We start from the raw sequence: 14,168 nt of genomic DNA, 5'->3' as shown, positions 1-14,168 counted from the left end.
ACAATACGTATTTGTAAATGCAGGTATATCTTGTTTATGTATCTCTCTCTCTCTCTCTCTCTCTCTCTCGTCTCTCTCTCTCTCTTCTCCCCAAAGCCGTTCCTTCCCTGCCACCAGTCTCCACCACTAATTGAAACAGTGTTCGGCCTCACAAATTGATTTCTTGAAGTGCGTCTATTGACTAAAAGGGACGTGAGAGTTCTTAGACATTTTTGTCAGCCATTTGTAAAGGATTGTTTGAAACAGTCAGGGGGGAAATCTGACTGCTGGGTTCTTCGGCTATATATACTACATGCACGTAGAATGTTATGTTTATGTATGTATGTATGATGTATGTAATGTATTGTTGTATATATATATATATATATATATATATATATATATGTATGTATGTATGTATGTATGTACACGTTCAATTTCCCAACATATTCCCGAAGGACTTGAGCCGCCGTTCGCGCGAACGAGAAGCAAACAGCAACAAGTGGAAGTTAAACGCCTAAATCAAATCGTAATTACTTCGAAGAAAATTCATTTCTGGCGGGAAACTGAGAAATTCAAGTTTCCCGCGCTGAGGCGACAGAAAGCGCCGTGTTGCCTCGCGCCACTTGCTATAAAAAAAAGAAAAAAAAATAGCGTCCGTGCCCGCCCGAGAAAGGGAGTGACAAACGGTTATGAAGAGCAAACATGGCTGTAATTGGCACGCCTGTGTGCGTGTGTATGTGTGTGTGTGCGTGTGTGTGTGGGTGGGTGTGTACGTGCGCTCGTGTGCGTCTATCGGCGCACATTCTTAATGTACGTTGATAGCCGTGACTGGACGTTTGCCGAGAAACAGAGGAGACCGGTTTGTTTGTTTGTGTGTGCTTAGTCACCCGACGGCTGGAATTGTTTGGCGTGTGCCAAGACAAAATGCGTAATCAATGTTTGCCATATCGATGGTGTGTCATGGAGAGTCCGTGTTCTTCTGGGATAGACTGAGGCGACCATTAATCTGGAAGAGAGGTCAATGGCTTGATATTGTAGACTCGCCTTCTCCCCTACCTTCTATATACTTCCTCCCCATCCCTCTGCTCCCCCCGCCCCTCACACCTCCTTAGCCTATTCCCTCGACGAAGTTGATACGAAGGTCGAAGTTTTATCTGACTTCTCTCATCCAGTTGGATTATTAAAGATAAACTCTATATAGATTCAGGCTTTAGCAAATACAATTCTTTGTCTTATAGTACTTTCTTTGAGATGTGTTCTATCTTTACGATAACGAAACTACATTACAGAGGTTTAGTTAAGTAATTAATTGTAACAGTAATTAGTGAGACCAGCAACCTCTTTCCATATTTACTCCACGGACGTAGCAATCCTCAGACAATTCAGTTTGTTAACTATTTTTCATCATCTGCAACCTAGATTTGCAATTTTCGCCCTGTTTTCAACAACTGTTCATCTGGCAAGCGGTAAGCGTAGTATTGAATCCTCACCGGTATAGACACTTGTTATTGTTACTTTTTCTTTAAAACATAATGAAAACGAATCATGAATAATAATAAAAAAATATCTTATTATTTTGTACATTACCAGTTTCAGTAAGATAGAAGGATATTCTACTGATACAAACTCGTACAGCAAAGTAGAGATTTCCACCAGTTTGTTATCCTGCCTTTCATATATCATGAGTTAAGACCAACACAAAAAGATGCGCATCCTTGATTAGTGATCACGTGCGTATAACAGAATTCACTTCTTATTTTTGTTTTACATGGAGATGTAGATTAACTTTATGAACTAGATTACAACAATGAAACCACATATATCCCAGCAACGTCAGGATGCCTGATTTTGGCTCATGATCCGGTAGTGTGTGTGTGTAGAAATTTGGGATCTTTCCTGGACAGTAACCCCGCAAGGGTTTACGGGTTCGTTATCTAGGACTAATATTTCTTGGGGGTCATTATTTTCATGATATTTACAGTCTTTTGTTTATGTGTTTACGGTCATTCCCTACGGCCTTGTACTATACTTGCCGTAGAGGTGGATACATACCGGGTTAAAACCCGTGGGGGTCAATATCTAGGAAAAATCGTAAATTTAGCCTGAACGATGTAATTCAGGTGTTACCCCATGAAGAGCAGCACTCCTCCGTTCGCGTATTTTTCGAGGATTGATGTTCTTGTGACGGGAGAATTACGAAAGGTAAAATAGCCTGGTAAATCTACATTGGTTCAGCTTGGTGGTGTCACAGTGAAGCCTTATCTCGGCAAAGTTGGTACCAGGGTCTTGCAGGGACATAAAATGCGCCATGATATTAATCCGACATTAATTTCCTTTCATATATATTCTGATGGAGTTGACCTGCTGTCCTGTGTTGATTACTATTGCTGGGACAGACTGTTACAATAGGTCTGGGTTTTCAGCTTTTCCGATTCTGAAGCCTCATAAATACATTATTATACTCAAAATATCTCTTATGTTATGCGTTATTTATCATATTTATCTTATTGATTTTTGTACATTATCAAATCTCGAGTTTGATGGCACGTGCTACGCTGCACTGGAACCCATACCTACCCTACCCCACTGGGCCGGACAAACAGGATCGCGGGAGGAGGGTGGATATGTCGTGTCTCCCCTACCTACCCAAAGCCCACCCGGGACGGACAAACAAGAAAGGTCAACTCAGATTTTATTATTATAGAGTCTTCAGGACACTGTATTAAACCCCATTTACAGATGAGATCAGTCCTGATTATTTTGTTTTTGCCCTTTTTATCTCGTTTCTAGCTATTTACAGCACATCTTGTTAATATTTTTTTTACCGTGAAACTGTCATCCTCAAATGAGTTGAATATCTGTGCATTAAACCCACATATACATGTGAGATTTTAATTATAAGCTCTCGGAAGTACCACAAGGTAACTTTGGCAAGTGAGAATTGTTGCAGTGAATTGCTATTGCGCCTTATGGTTTTGCTCACTCGTCCAACCTTTTCGTCTTCATGTTATCAGTCATCTTCTTCAGCTAAACAGATATTATTGGAATGATACAACCTTCGTCTTGCCTTGAAATTGGTGTTATTCTATTTTTTATCAAAGAGATTTCCTAGCATCTATGCTAGGAAATGCATTATCTAATGAGATTAGAACTTTTTTTTTCTAACTTTCCGATTAAACTAGCCCTTATTCTATTTTCTGTTTTCATGCAGTCTCTCTCTAAGGATTCTTTGTACTCTCAAAGTTATTTCTGTTGCTATTTTTTCCTGGAATTGTCCATTGCCCATCTTTTGACCGTGATCTTAAGAGGACATCAAAATGAGATCCAGCAACTTAGGTTAAGGGTCAGCGCTCTCCCGTCCACATCTTTCCAAGCTGACATTTGTGAGGAAATTAAAAATGGCATCAGCATTTTGTGAGATAAAGTTGCCTCAGGCCAGATTTCAAATCTGATGAATTTGGGGATTTTGTTTCGATATTCTCTTCAATCTTTTCACCCCATGAGATCACCATCACCCTTAATCCCCCTTGATATCTTTCCTCTTATCTCTTTTGTTTTATTTTTATTTTTATTTTTTTTATTATTATTTTATCACCATCCATCTCTTCCCCTATTCCTTTCGGAAACAGCCAAACTCCGACCCTCAGCAATAGCCACCCTCCCTCGTCCCCTACCCCCTCCGTTGTATCCTCTCCTCCACAACCCACCCATCACCCCCTCCCCCCTAACCTAGCTACCTCCTGCCGCTTCTTCTCCTTCCCTCCGATTCATAAGTGTCCAGTGTGGCCAGGAAGGGTGGCCGTCGAGGGCGCGGGCGTCCGTTTGGGCTTTTAGGGGTCGCCCTTCGAGGGTGGGCTCGCTCGAAGCCTATAGGCACTCCAGATCAGGATGGAAGGGACCCCACGCATATAAAAAACGAATGGAGGCGGAAAAAAAAAGATAGGAGAAAGGGAAAAATTGACGGGGGGAAAAAATGGAGGAAGAATAAAACTGACTTCCCGAGTGAGTCCATGACTCTCAGGAAGTGAGGGCAGTCACAGAGGGGAGAGTAGTGGCCATTTTTACGACCCCTCGTATGAGAGTGAGCGTGTGTGTGGGTGTATGTGTGTGTGTATATATATACGTGTCCTATTTGTGTGTGTCAGCATAAGCCTATACATTGCAGGGTATACATATTGAGCATAAGACCTGTGATCGGGTTCAAGTCAGACTGACGTTCCTGTTGGGTATCCATATTGAAGGAGAAATTAACTGAAGTGGTGAATGGAATTATCAGTTCATTTTTGGAACTTTTTCTGCTTAACGTGTATTAACGGTTATATTAATGAAAGCTTTAGTAACGACTTGCTGAAGAAATACCCTGCCTGTAAGAATGAACTGAATGTGTTGATTAATAAAGCACTCATAGCGCCCCAGTAGTAGATAAAATTCTGTTGTATAAATAAGATAAATTGCCTCAATTTTACATCATGGAAAATATTATGTGCGTTTGTTTTAAGTGTGTATTGCTCGAAAAAAAATCATAATTTTCCGTCCGGGGAAATAGAGTATTGAGGTATTGCAACAAAACTCAACAGCGAAGAATATTGACATCGTAATATCAAGATTTAGTTTATTACATATGCAAATTCATAGTCATCAGTGACATAAGCTATCCTCTGTGACAATTGAAATTGTCTTGCTTAAAAATCAAGGTTTTTTACATAAACTAAATTTTTGATAAAAGGAAAATAATTTGCAGTGGATTTAGATTAACTTTCAGAAATCATAAATCGTATTGGTGAGCATTTAAAGTTTCATATTCTATTATATAATTTATAATATATGATGTATGGCACGTATTACCTTGGTAAAGCTTCAAGGCGTAACGATGAAATATTGTGTAACGAACATTTCAAATTATTCCCATTCGCAGTTTTTTTTTTTTCTTACTCCGTCAGTGATGTGTTTTAGCGTCATCAATCATTATTTCCCTTTGACCATTCAGTATAGAAAGAGGGATACATATTAAATAATATACCACTAAAATATTTGGCCTTCAGATCAGAATTCTTTAGAGAAAGTGCGTAAATGCAACGGATTTTAGTGTTGCACAAGATTTGAAAATTCAAGTTGAGATATTGTGATATGCAGGAATATTTCAATTAACATCAATTAATTCTGTTTCACAAGTAACTGTCAGACCTTGAGTGTGTGTGTGTGTTTGTGTTTGTGTGTATGTGCAAATGTCAGTTAATTTATGGGGGACAAGGAAGATCGGAAGAATAAAGATCGAAGAGAGGAGGGATGGTGATGACGATGGAAATGAAAAGAAAAGTAGATGAAAATGAAGGAAGGAGAAGAGCTGATAAAGAGCTCAGACAACTCCCCCTCCACCCTCCCAACCCCCACCAGGATTTCTCTCTCAATGGAGAGAGAGAGAGAGAGAGAGAGAGAGAGAGAGAGAGAGAGAGAGAGAGAGAGAGCGCCATGGGTGCCGCCACATTGAGCACAGGAAGAGGAAAAAGGGAGCGGAAGGCGTATTAGGAGCGGTGTCCCTTCACGACAAGACTCATAAAACATAAAAGATATATACATTGCCGCCTCCTCCTCCTCCTCCTTTCACTCGCCTTTCTCCCATTTTATCTCTCTCTCTCTCTCTCATGCCACTTCCTCTAATTGCCTTTTGCAGACGCCATGGGTTTTCCCTGTAACCCTCCTCCCCCCCCTCCCTCCAACTCCCCCTCCCACTCTCTCTCTCTCTCTTGCTGACCTATGTATATAGTTTTTCCTTTTTTTTTCCTCCGGATTTCTTTGTCGATGTAACCTCGTCGTGATTTACTTGGATTTTCACCATGCTCCACTGGTATTTTATCCAGAACTTCCAGCTTATTCTGTTATTGTATTTTATTCCGATTTACACACACACAACACACACACACATATAATATATATATATATATATATATATATATATATATATATATATATATATTATATATATATATATATATATATATATATATATATATATATATATATATATATATATATATATATATATATACTATATATCATGTATACATTTATAATTTTATATATCTCCCTCAGCACAATTTTCCAATTAATATCAGCTATCCCCTCAAAAGGGCCATGTCCTTTTCCACCATGGAAGCAACCCTCCGTAGTTGACTAAGCGCAATTTATTGACCTATCTTGATGAGGTTTGCGTATCTGAGATCGTGAAAAAAGATCATTATCAACTGATGCCTTTTTTCGCGTGTAGAAACAAATTAATTGAATGCTCTTCATTTGTTCATTATCTTGAGAACTTTGTTCTTATTACGATTTCCTCGCAATGAAGTTAACACTGAGCACAACAAAAAAATTTTGCATTTGTACAATTACATATAACTTCAAATTTCGACAGTTTTAACGAACACACTTCACAATACTTAGCCTAAACTATTGTCTAATTCTTGTGTAAGTGATGGATTTCTAAAGACAATTCATCAATTATTATCCCAAATTTCAATGCATTTTTGTTGCGAAATGGAAATTAAAGAGTTGCAGAAAATAAATAACATATTTTGTAAATCTAAATGTCACAGAAATGTATGTCCGTACTGAAACAAGAATAAGTGAACTACATAGCATATTCGTCATGAGCAGATCTCAGTGTATTTTCGAAGTAAAATTCAAAACTTATTCGTCATGAGCAGATCTCGGTGTATTTTCAAAGTAAAATTAAAAAAACTTCGTCATGAGCAGATCTTAGTGTATTTTCAAAGCAAAATTCAAAACATGGAGAATGGCAGAAAATAAATAGCATTTTATAAATTGTTATACTGTACAAAACACCAATATGCCATGGAAAAAAATATATCGGTGTTGAAACTGACGACGAATGAACATCAAATATTCGTCGTGGGGTACTATTATCTCACGCCTGCTATTCAGCATTTTCTTCTCTCGGTTTTTTTTTTCTTTTTTTTCGGATTCGATGGAGGAGGTCCGGAAGTAGCCGGGTCATCTGGCAGTGCCACCCAACCAAAGGCACTCTGTCCTTCCTCCGACATTCATTCTGTTTTCATATTTTATTTATGGTGGTGTGGCCGAGAGGAAGGGAGTGGGGAGACAATATCTGACCAGTAGGAAATTTTTTCCTCTCTCTCTCTCTCCCTCCCGCTCTCTCTTTTGTGTGTGTATCTGTATGTACACAGATTTGCATGTTAGTGCTTGTGGTTGCGTAAACTCGATGCACTTCTATGTATACAATTGTGTGCGTTGTCATGAAATGTGAGTGTATTTTTGTATGTATGTATATATATATATATATATATATATATATATATATATATATATATATATATGTGTGTGTTGTGTTGTATGTAGGCATATTAGAGGTTATGTATGTATGAATATAGGATTACTTATGTAAATGTATGTATGTATGTGTATAAAAGAAAGAGGATATTATTTTCTTAGCTATATTACAATTATTTACTTAGATTAAGAATTGAAAGTCATGTTGGTTGGGCAGAGTATAGAGCACACACTAGACCACTTAAAACAGCTCCGGATGAACAAGGTAAAATGTCGTCACATTCCATAAACCCAGTGTAATGTGGAACATCATCAGTCCATTGTTTATGTTTTGTCGAAGAAATTTACCTGGGATCTGTTACGGTAACTTTTCCAACGATTTTCTCCCTCTCTCTTCCAATTCTAATGTTCTAAACATTGTTCTTGTTTTTGCTCTTCCCTTTTTTTCTATTTCTTCTTCTTCCCTCGACTACTCTAAGCGCTACCCCTCCTGAGGTTACCTTTGACATCCGATCTGGACATATTTTTTCTCACCCAACACCAGATCAAATATAACGCAAAAAGGTTGCACGCACATACGCATACTATATATATATATATATATATATATATATATATATATATATATATATATTATATATATATATATATGTGTGTGTGTGTGTGTGTGTGTGTATGTATATTATTATGAGTATATATATAGTAATATATATTTATTATTATATATTATTATTTATATATATATATATATGTATATATAGTATATATATATATATATATATATACTTACACATGGTAGTCTGATTAACTTCCTGATGCTTAAAGCTGTGTAACACCTGCAATACTTTCTGGTGTGCGTGAAAATACATAGTCTGATGTGAAGTGATCACTGATCATGCAAACTGCCGTGCACTTACTTCTATCAACTATTCAGGAAACAGATAAAACACAGATAAGCTCATCATTCAAATGTCAGTTGCTAATCTAATCCTTTAGCCCAATAACGTCTGTCTGTGATGAGCAGTAGCCAAAAATAACAGTACCCCATATTATTGCATCTGTTAGGGACTTGAGTAGTTAATATCTGTATACAAAAAGTGTCCCATGTTACAAGGTTGATTGATTGGTTGTGAGTTATCTGGCGTCACAACTACCAGGGCCACTGATGCCGAAGGTCCATGTTACAAGAGAACAGTGAATTACCCATTAAGACATCATACACTATAAGCATCACTGTTAGGCTATTAGGCCGAAAAATTCCCTTGAATCTTAACAGAGAACTTGAGAATTGGCAGCCGCCTATTTCATTATCAAATCACTTTGGTGACAATGTGAACCTTAAAGCATTTACATTCATTTATCTCTTTCCTAGATTCTTTTAATGTATCCAGCAGTGCCAATACGAAGGAGATTCTTTTTTCTCCCTGTACGTAAGACAATGAATTCTTTTGTTTCCCATAGATTCTGTCTAAGATGTACAGTTAATCCATAATAGACAATAAAAAGTTATGTATCAAATAAAGATGAAGGAAGGTAATTAATGTCTGTGTGTATTCGAACTATTAAAAACTGTGATGTTATTCATGGCTGTTCCCTCGAAGGAAGAGATGAAACTAAATAGTAATAAGAAAACGCGAGACCTGCAAACCTTACAAGCATTTCAAACCAGACTGAGGAGAATATAAAGAGTGAGGCTTCCCTTCACAGTGGGCCACTATATACTCCCTTATTTGAGAAGTAACTGGACTGAATTCTCTTTTCCGTTGATGCAGATATCTAACGTCTCCTCTTAGGGTATCAGAAAGAAGAATATTTTAAACTTATTTTTCCTTGGTATCAAGTATGTCTTAACTATTTCATGTGCTGGTAGAGTTCTGATTTAGGTATTTCGTATTCAGAGAGGTATTAACAGAAAAGCAAAAGTTGTATTTAGAACACGGGTTATCAAGGCAAAACTATTCGAAGTAATTTCATCATATTAATGCATAAATCTGTAAATATTGCGACATTAAACTAATAGCTGTCATTCCTTTCATTACAGGTTACTTTGAAGACACCAAGATATTCTGTAGTGTGCAGCCTCGTCCTCAGCGACCTTCAAATTCCCTTCTTTGGCTTCTTGGTTCCAAGACCAAAAACCACGAATGAGATCTGACTTGTGCTTAAAGCTACGGGTTGAATTTCGCTTTGTCTTCTAGTGCAGAGAACAACAACAAAAAATAACGAAAGGACGAAGCAGTTTGGGAAAATATGGGGACATTGTTTATGCATAAGATGGCCATACATTAAATGAACTTTTTCGAAGAGGGTCTGAATTCCAAGCCAGTCGAATGTATTGTACCTCTACTCTCCTTACATTATGGTCTGGCAACTATGCGAAGTGCTGGAAAAATTCATGCAAGCAATTCACTTACCAGTACTCTGTCTGATCGCTCATCCTTTCCCAGGTTTTGCAGAGAAATCTAGACAAAATCTTTGCAATTTTTTAATTATGATTCTCATAAAAAAAGCTCCAACATTTTCGATTAAATTTAAATTTCGGTGATAAAAACGGATTCTCCCCGCAAACCCATGAAAATCAAGTGCTTTGGATAAAAATCAAGTGTTTTGGATCTGTAATTTAGTTAATCTACCTCATAGTAATGCAGGTAATAATAATTAAAGTACATAACACTGGGCAAGCCCTGTTAAGGTCGAGCAGTATAACTCTTAAGTTCTTGTTGAACTACTCTAAAGTATGATAGTAGAGGTGCCTTATCTTATATTTTTTATGGAATATTTTATTTTAGTATTCATCATTTGTACCGTTACGTTACTATTTTTTGGTACTTCTGTATCGCCACTTCTCTTTTCGTTGAAGGAGCAATTTTCAGTTATGTGGTTTAGTCTATTGTCTACATTGTGGACACTTGAGCACGTTTTAGTAACTGGTTATCTTCCAGTTTGGAATAATCTGATTTCTACGTTATACTCGTAATGTTTTTCATATACTAGTTAATTATGCATTTTTAGCTTTGACGAATCATTTCTTTCATTTGTGTATATGACATTTGTAATCGTTAATGGTAATTTACCACTGATTATAGTTTTTAGAAGACTGTTATCTACTCCAAGAGTTCGTTAAGGTATATACAATTATTTTGTGTTCAATTTAAAATTATGTATTTATTTGACTAAGCAGACTATGTAGCCTAGGACTATTACCTCCGAGGGCTACTACCCCGTAAGGCAATTACCCCTTAGGGCAATTACCCCCAAGGACAATTACCCCTCATTATTATATGCTGCTTGTAGAAAAGGATAACTTTAAAAATATACCATGATAGTTTTTGGTGCTAAATCTTTTTTCAATGATCCTAGCTGCTCTAGAAAATTAGTATAAATTGTTTGGCTTTTATCAGGTAAAACAGCGTAAGTTAATGGTACTTAACGTCTATTTAGCAGTCCATGAACTATGTATAATTGTGAAAATATTCAGGAAACCGTCTTGAATGTTCCATCTAGAGACCAGTGCCGTGCTCTTCATAAGTAATTCAGGATTTCATGTGTCACACAAATCAGGCACAGGGGAGTTGTGATTGTTAACTCACTAATCTGGTAAACTGTATTGATTATTAGAAGATAACCATAGTAAACCAAAAATCCGTTGCTTGCATGCTGCAGTCAATTGGATCCAGCTGTTCAGTTTTCATCTACGGTGCACGATGGTGTGTGGTAATTCGCCCTACAAGTGAATCACGCCCGGTTAAGATATTTAATTTCTAACGAAGTAACATATTTGCAGTTGTTTGAGCTTTGGTGAAAACCTGCTAAGATGGAGACCCCAGTGTTTTTAGCCTTAAAAAAGATGAGAACCCTGACACTTTATGTAAGAAAAAGACGTTGAATATCTTTATTGTTGGAATTTAAGGTTTAGGTATATAATATTAAGAGAATGTGATTAAATCTTGTTATATTTTTATTACTTTTAAGGCCATGTGGCCTCAAAATTATTCAACTATTACTGTGCACACCGTATGTTGTTATATTGGATTTTTTCTAATAATAAAAAGTTTGTTGTGTTTTATTGATGGGCAATGAAAACATTGTGTTGCCAATCTCTCTCTCTCTCTCTCTCTCTCTCTCTCTCTCTCTCTCTCTCTCTGTATAAAATATATATTTAAATATATATTCCTATAACATTCTGTAAAAAGTTTATTGCTATTTTGGGTGATTGAGAAATTTTCTTTATGATCGGTAATTACCTTACATGGAGAAACATTCCTTGGAATTGGTAACTATCTCAGTAGTTTACTTTATAATTTCTTTGAATTTGTTTCCTTTAATTTGTTTGTTTTAATTTAATTCCGGTTTGTTCAATTAATGTTTGAGGCTTTATTTTTCCTAAATCACTGTAAATAAAATTGTGCTAATTAACTGACCTCAGCCTTCGTTGTGCAAACCAAAGTAAAGAGGAGTTAAAGAAACTAACTCTAACTACCTAATTTTCTGAATATTCCGAGCCAACAACTCGACGAAGAACCTCCAAGTCACGGTTGGAAGGGAAAAGCAGTCCAACACCAACCGTCAAGGAGTGATTTCTCTCCCTCACCTCACCTTACCTGTGGATATTTTAAGGATTTATATTCTTCGTCGTAGTGCTGGACATTTTTCAGGACTCTACAACGATGGGACTCATTGTGTTCCGTGCTATGAATCCTAAGTGCAACACCATGAAGAATTAAATTAACTCTACACCTCGTCTGATGAATGTGGATGGCTATGAAATTATCGGTAAAATTACAGTTTCAACCATTATGGGAAAACTGGAATAAAAATATATTTGTTGCATCAGAAATAATGTTGTTCCAACGGATTTAACATTTATTTTGACTGCAAACCATCCGATTTAGAGAGTTACTATGTAATTGGAGTTAAAAAAAAAAAAAAAACAAAAAATTTCCAGAAAAAGGTAAATGTCCAGGAGAAGGCCGCACCCGTTTTTCAAGTATTAACGACGAAAAACGGCAAAAAAATGACCAGATTGGTGTTGCACATCGCATAGAAACATGAGGAAATGAATAAAAAAGAAACAGAGTTACTCTTACACACAAAATCTAAGCATAAACCTACTACTACTACAATTATGGGGGATCCCAGTGGGGAAACGGGTTTTTTTGGGTGGGGGGGGGAGGAGGAGAAAAGTGATTTTTCGTTGCCACTACCGAACCTAATACACCCACCTAACCTTACCTAGGGCCCTGTACCCCTACCTAGGCCTAGTGGGGGGGCTCCGCCTCCTGCGACCCCCCCTTAAGGCCACAGTGATTTTCGGGGCACTACCGAACCTAATACAACCACCTAACCTTACCTAGGGCCCTGTACCCCTACCTAGGGCCATAGCCCCCCCTTAAGGCCACTACCTAACATCCATCAAACCAAATCCAAAGTGATGGTACTGCTGTATACATCGTTATACTACCACCATTATAATATACTCTATAAATTAATGAAGCTTACCTTAAACTGTTGGTTGATAAAAATGTGCTGCTGCTTTGAGGGAAAACGTGAAGCCGTTGCAAGGTTCCCTGACATGCAACTTAAAGTAGGAAGTGGCCAGGTACCCGACGACCACATTGCACTGCAAACAATCGGTAGGAAATCGAAGGTCTGTCAAAATTAATGCCAGAAGGGCCAGCCACTACCTCTGCCATAGGTACAGGAAGACAAAATGCCGTTTTTTGCTTCATTATTCGAGTATTCAGTCAAACAAGGATACCAGTGGACACTAGACAGGTAACTTTATTACTCCGCTGAAATGCTAGTGAAACTTAGTTTTCGACTCAAGTCATTCGTAATTGGTTATGAAACCCATGACGTCATAACGATGTCACACCTCTCAGCCAATAATGAGTAACTGGAACTGCTTTTGTTTGCGTAAGAAAGTAAGTTAGAGGGCTCATTAAAAGTAAACATTACCGTAGAGGAAACACCTCTCCCGACTTAGGAAAAATTCGAGGTAAAAACTTAATCTTTTTTTTTTCTCTGTAAGTATGCATTAGCGACAATAATGTATTGAGAAGAAGTGTTTTGTTATCACGTGCTTTACTCGGGAAAAATATCAATATAATAGATTTCCCATAATGGTTGAAACTGTAATAATACCAAATTATCATATCCATTCTCTATTTCATCCTATGAAGTCACTATAAGGTGGGTCATTGTATTGATTGGCACAATAGTAGTGGCATTTCTTGGTGACTTTTATCGCTCGTGAAACTGGGTTTGTTTATAGGCTACTCTAATTAAAATTATCAATTGTCGACCATAAATTGCTTGTTTATTGAAACTCGGCCTTTTAACATATATTCTAAGTGATGCCTTCATCACATATATTTAATTTGTTAATTAGGTCAAAATATGATTAAAATTGTTGGCTTTTGATTTGCAATTTTAGAAATTAATATTAAATTGAGATTAGTTTTGGGGGTGAATTTAATTTGTTGATTTGCCTTTATATATTATGAAAAAAAAAAATTTAAGTGTAGTCAAATATTATATTCATATTTCATTTAAACAATTCTATACAAATTCTGGTTTCCAATTTGAATTGGGTGGTTAAAGATTTATCTATCTTTTAGGGCTGGCTCAAGGTGGAGTGGAAAGCTTGGGACAGGAGTATATCTGCCAATGCTTCTAGGTTTGCTGACCAGAAGCAGTCACTACTCCAAGTGAACTAGCATCAACTGACAACCAACTACATATTATAAATTTCTCAAAATGATTTAGAATCTACAGATGTTAGTTTCTGTATTGCAAATAAATATTTTTTATAACACGGTCGTTTGTCCTAGGTGATTTTTTCTGCTCATGGCGACCGTGACAGGACTGAGGATGTTGGT

The 14,168-nt window shown here is 37.0% G+C and overlaps 1 long non-coding RNA gene across 2 annotated transcripts in view; it reads left to right on the top strand.

The window, feature by feature from the left end:
• LOC135196331 (uncharacterized) overlaps positions 1–10,613 on the top strand; it is a 237,010-nt gene extending 226,397 nt beyond the window's left edge. For both annotated transcript variants that reach the window (XR_010310383.1, XR_010310380.1), the window contains exon 5: positions 9,329–10,613. This is a non-coding gene — a long non-coding RNA (uncharacterized LOC135196331). The remainder of the gene's footprint in view (positions 1–9,328) is intronic.
• The last annotated feature ends 3,555 nt before the right edge of the window (positions 10,614–14,168 follow it).

Source organism: Macrobrachium nipponense, chromosome 23 (assembly GCF_015104395.2).
Source record: "Macrobrachium nipponense isolate FS-2020 chromosome 23, ASM1510439v2, whole genome shotgun sequence".
Lineage (NCBI taxonomy): Eukaryota > Metazoa > Arthropoda > Malacostraca > Decapoda > Palaemonidae > Macrobrachium > Macrobrachium nipponense.
Note: the sequence above shows the minus strand (reverse complement) of the source record. Positions and strands in the feature narration are given on the sequence as shown.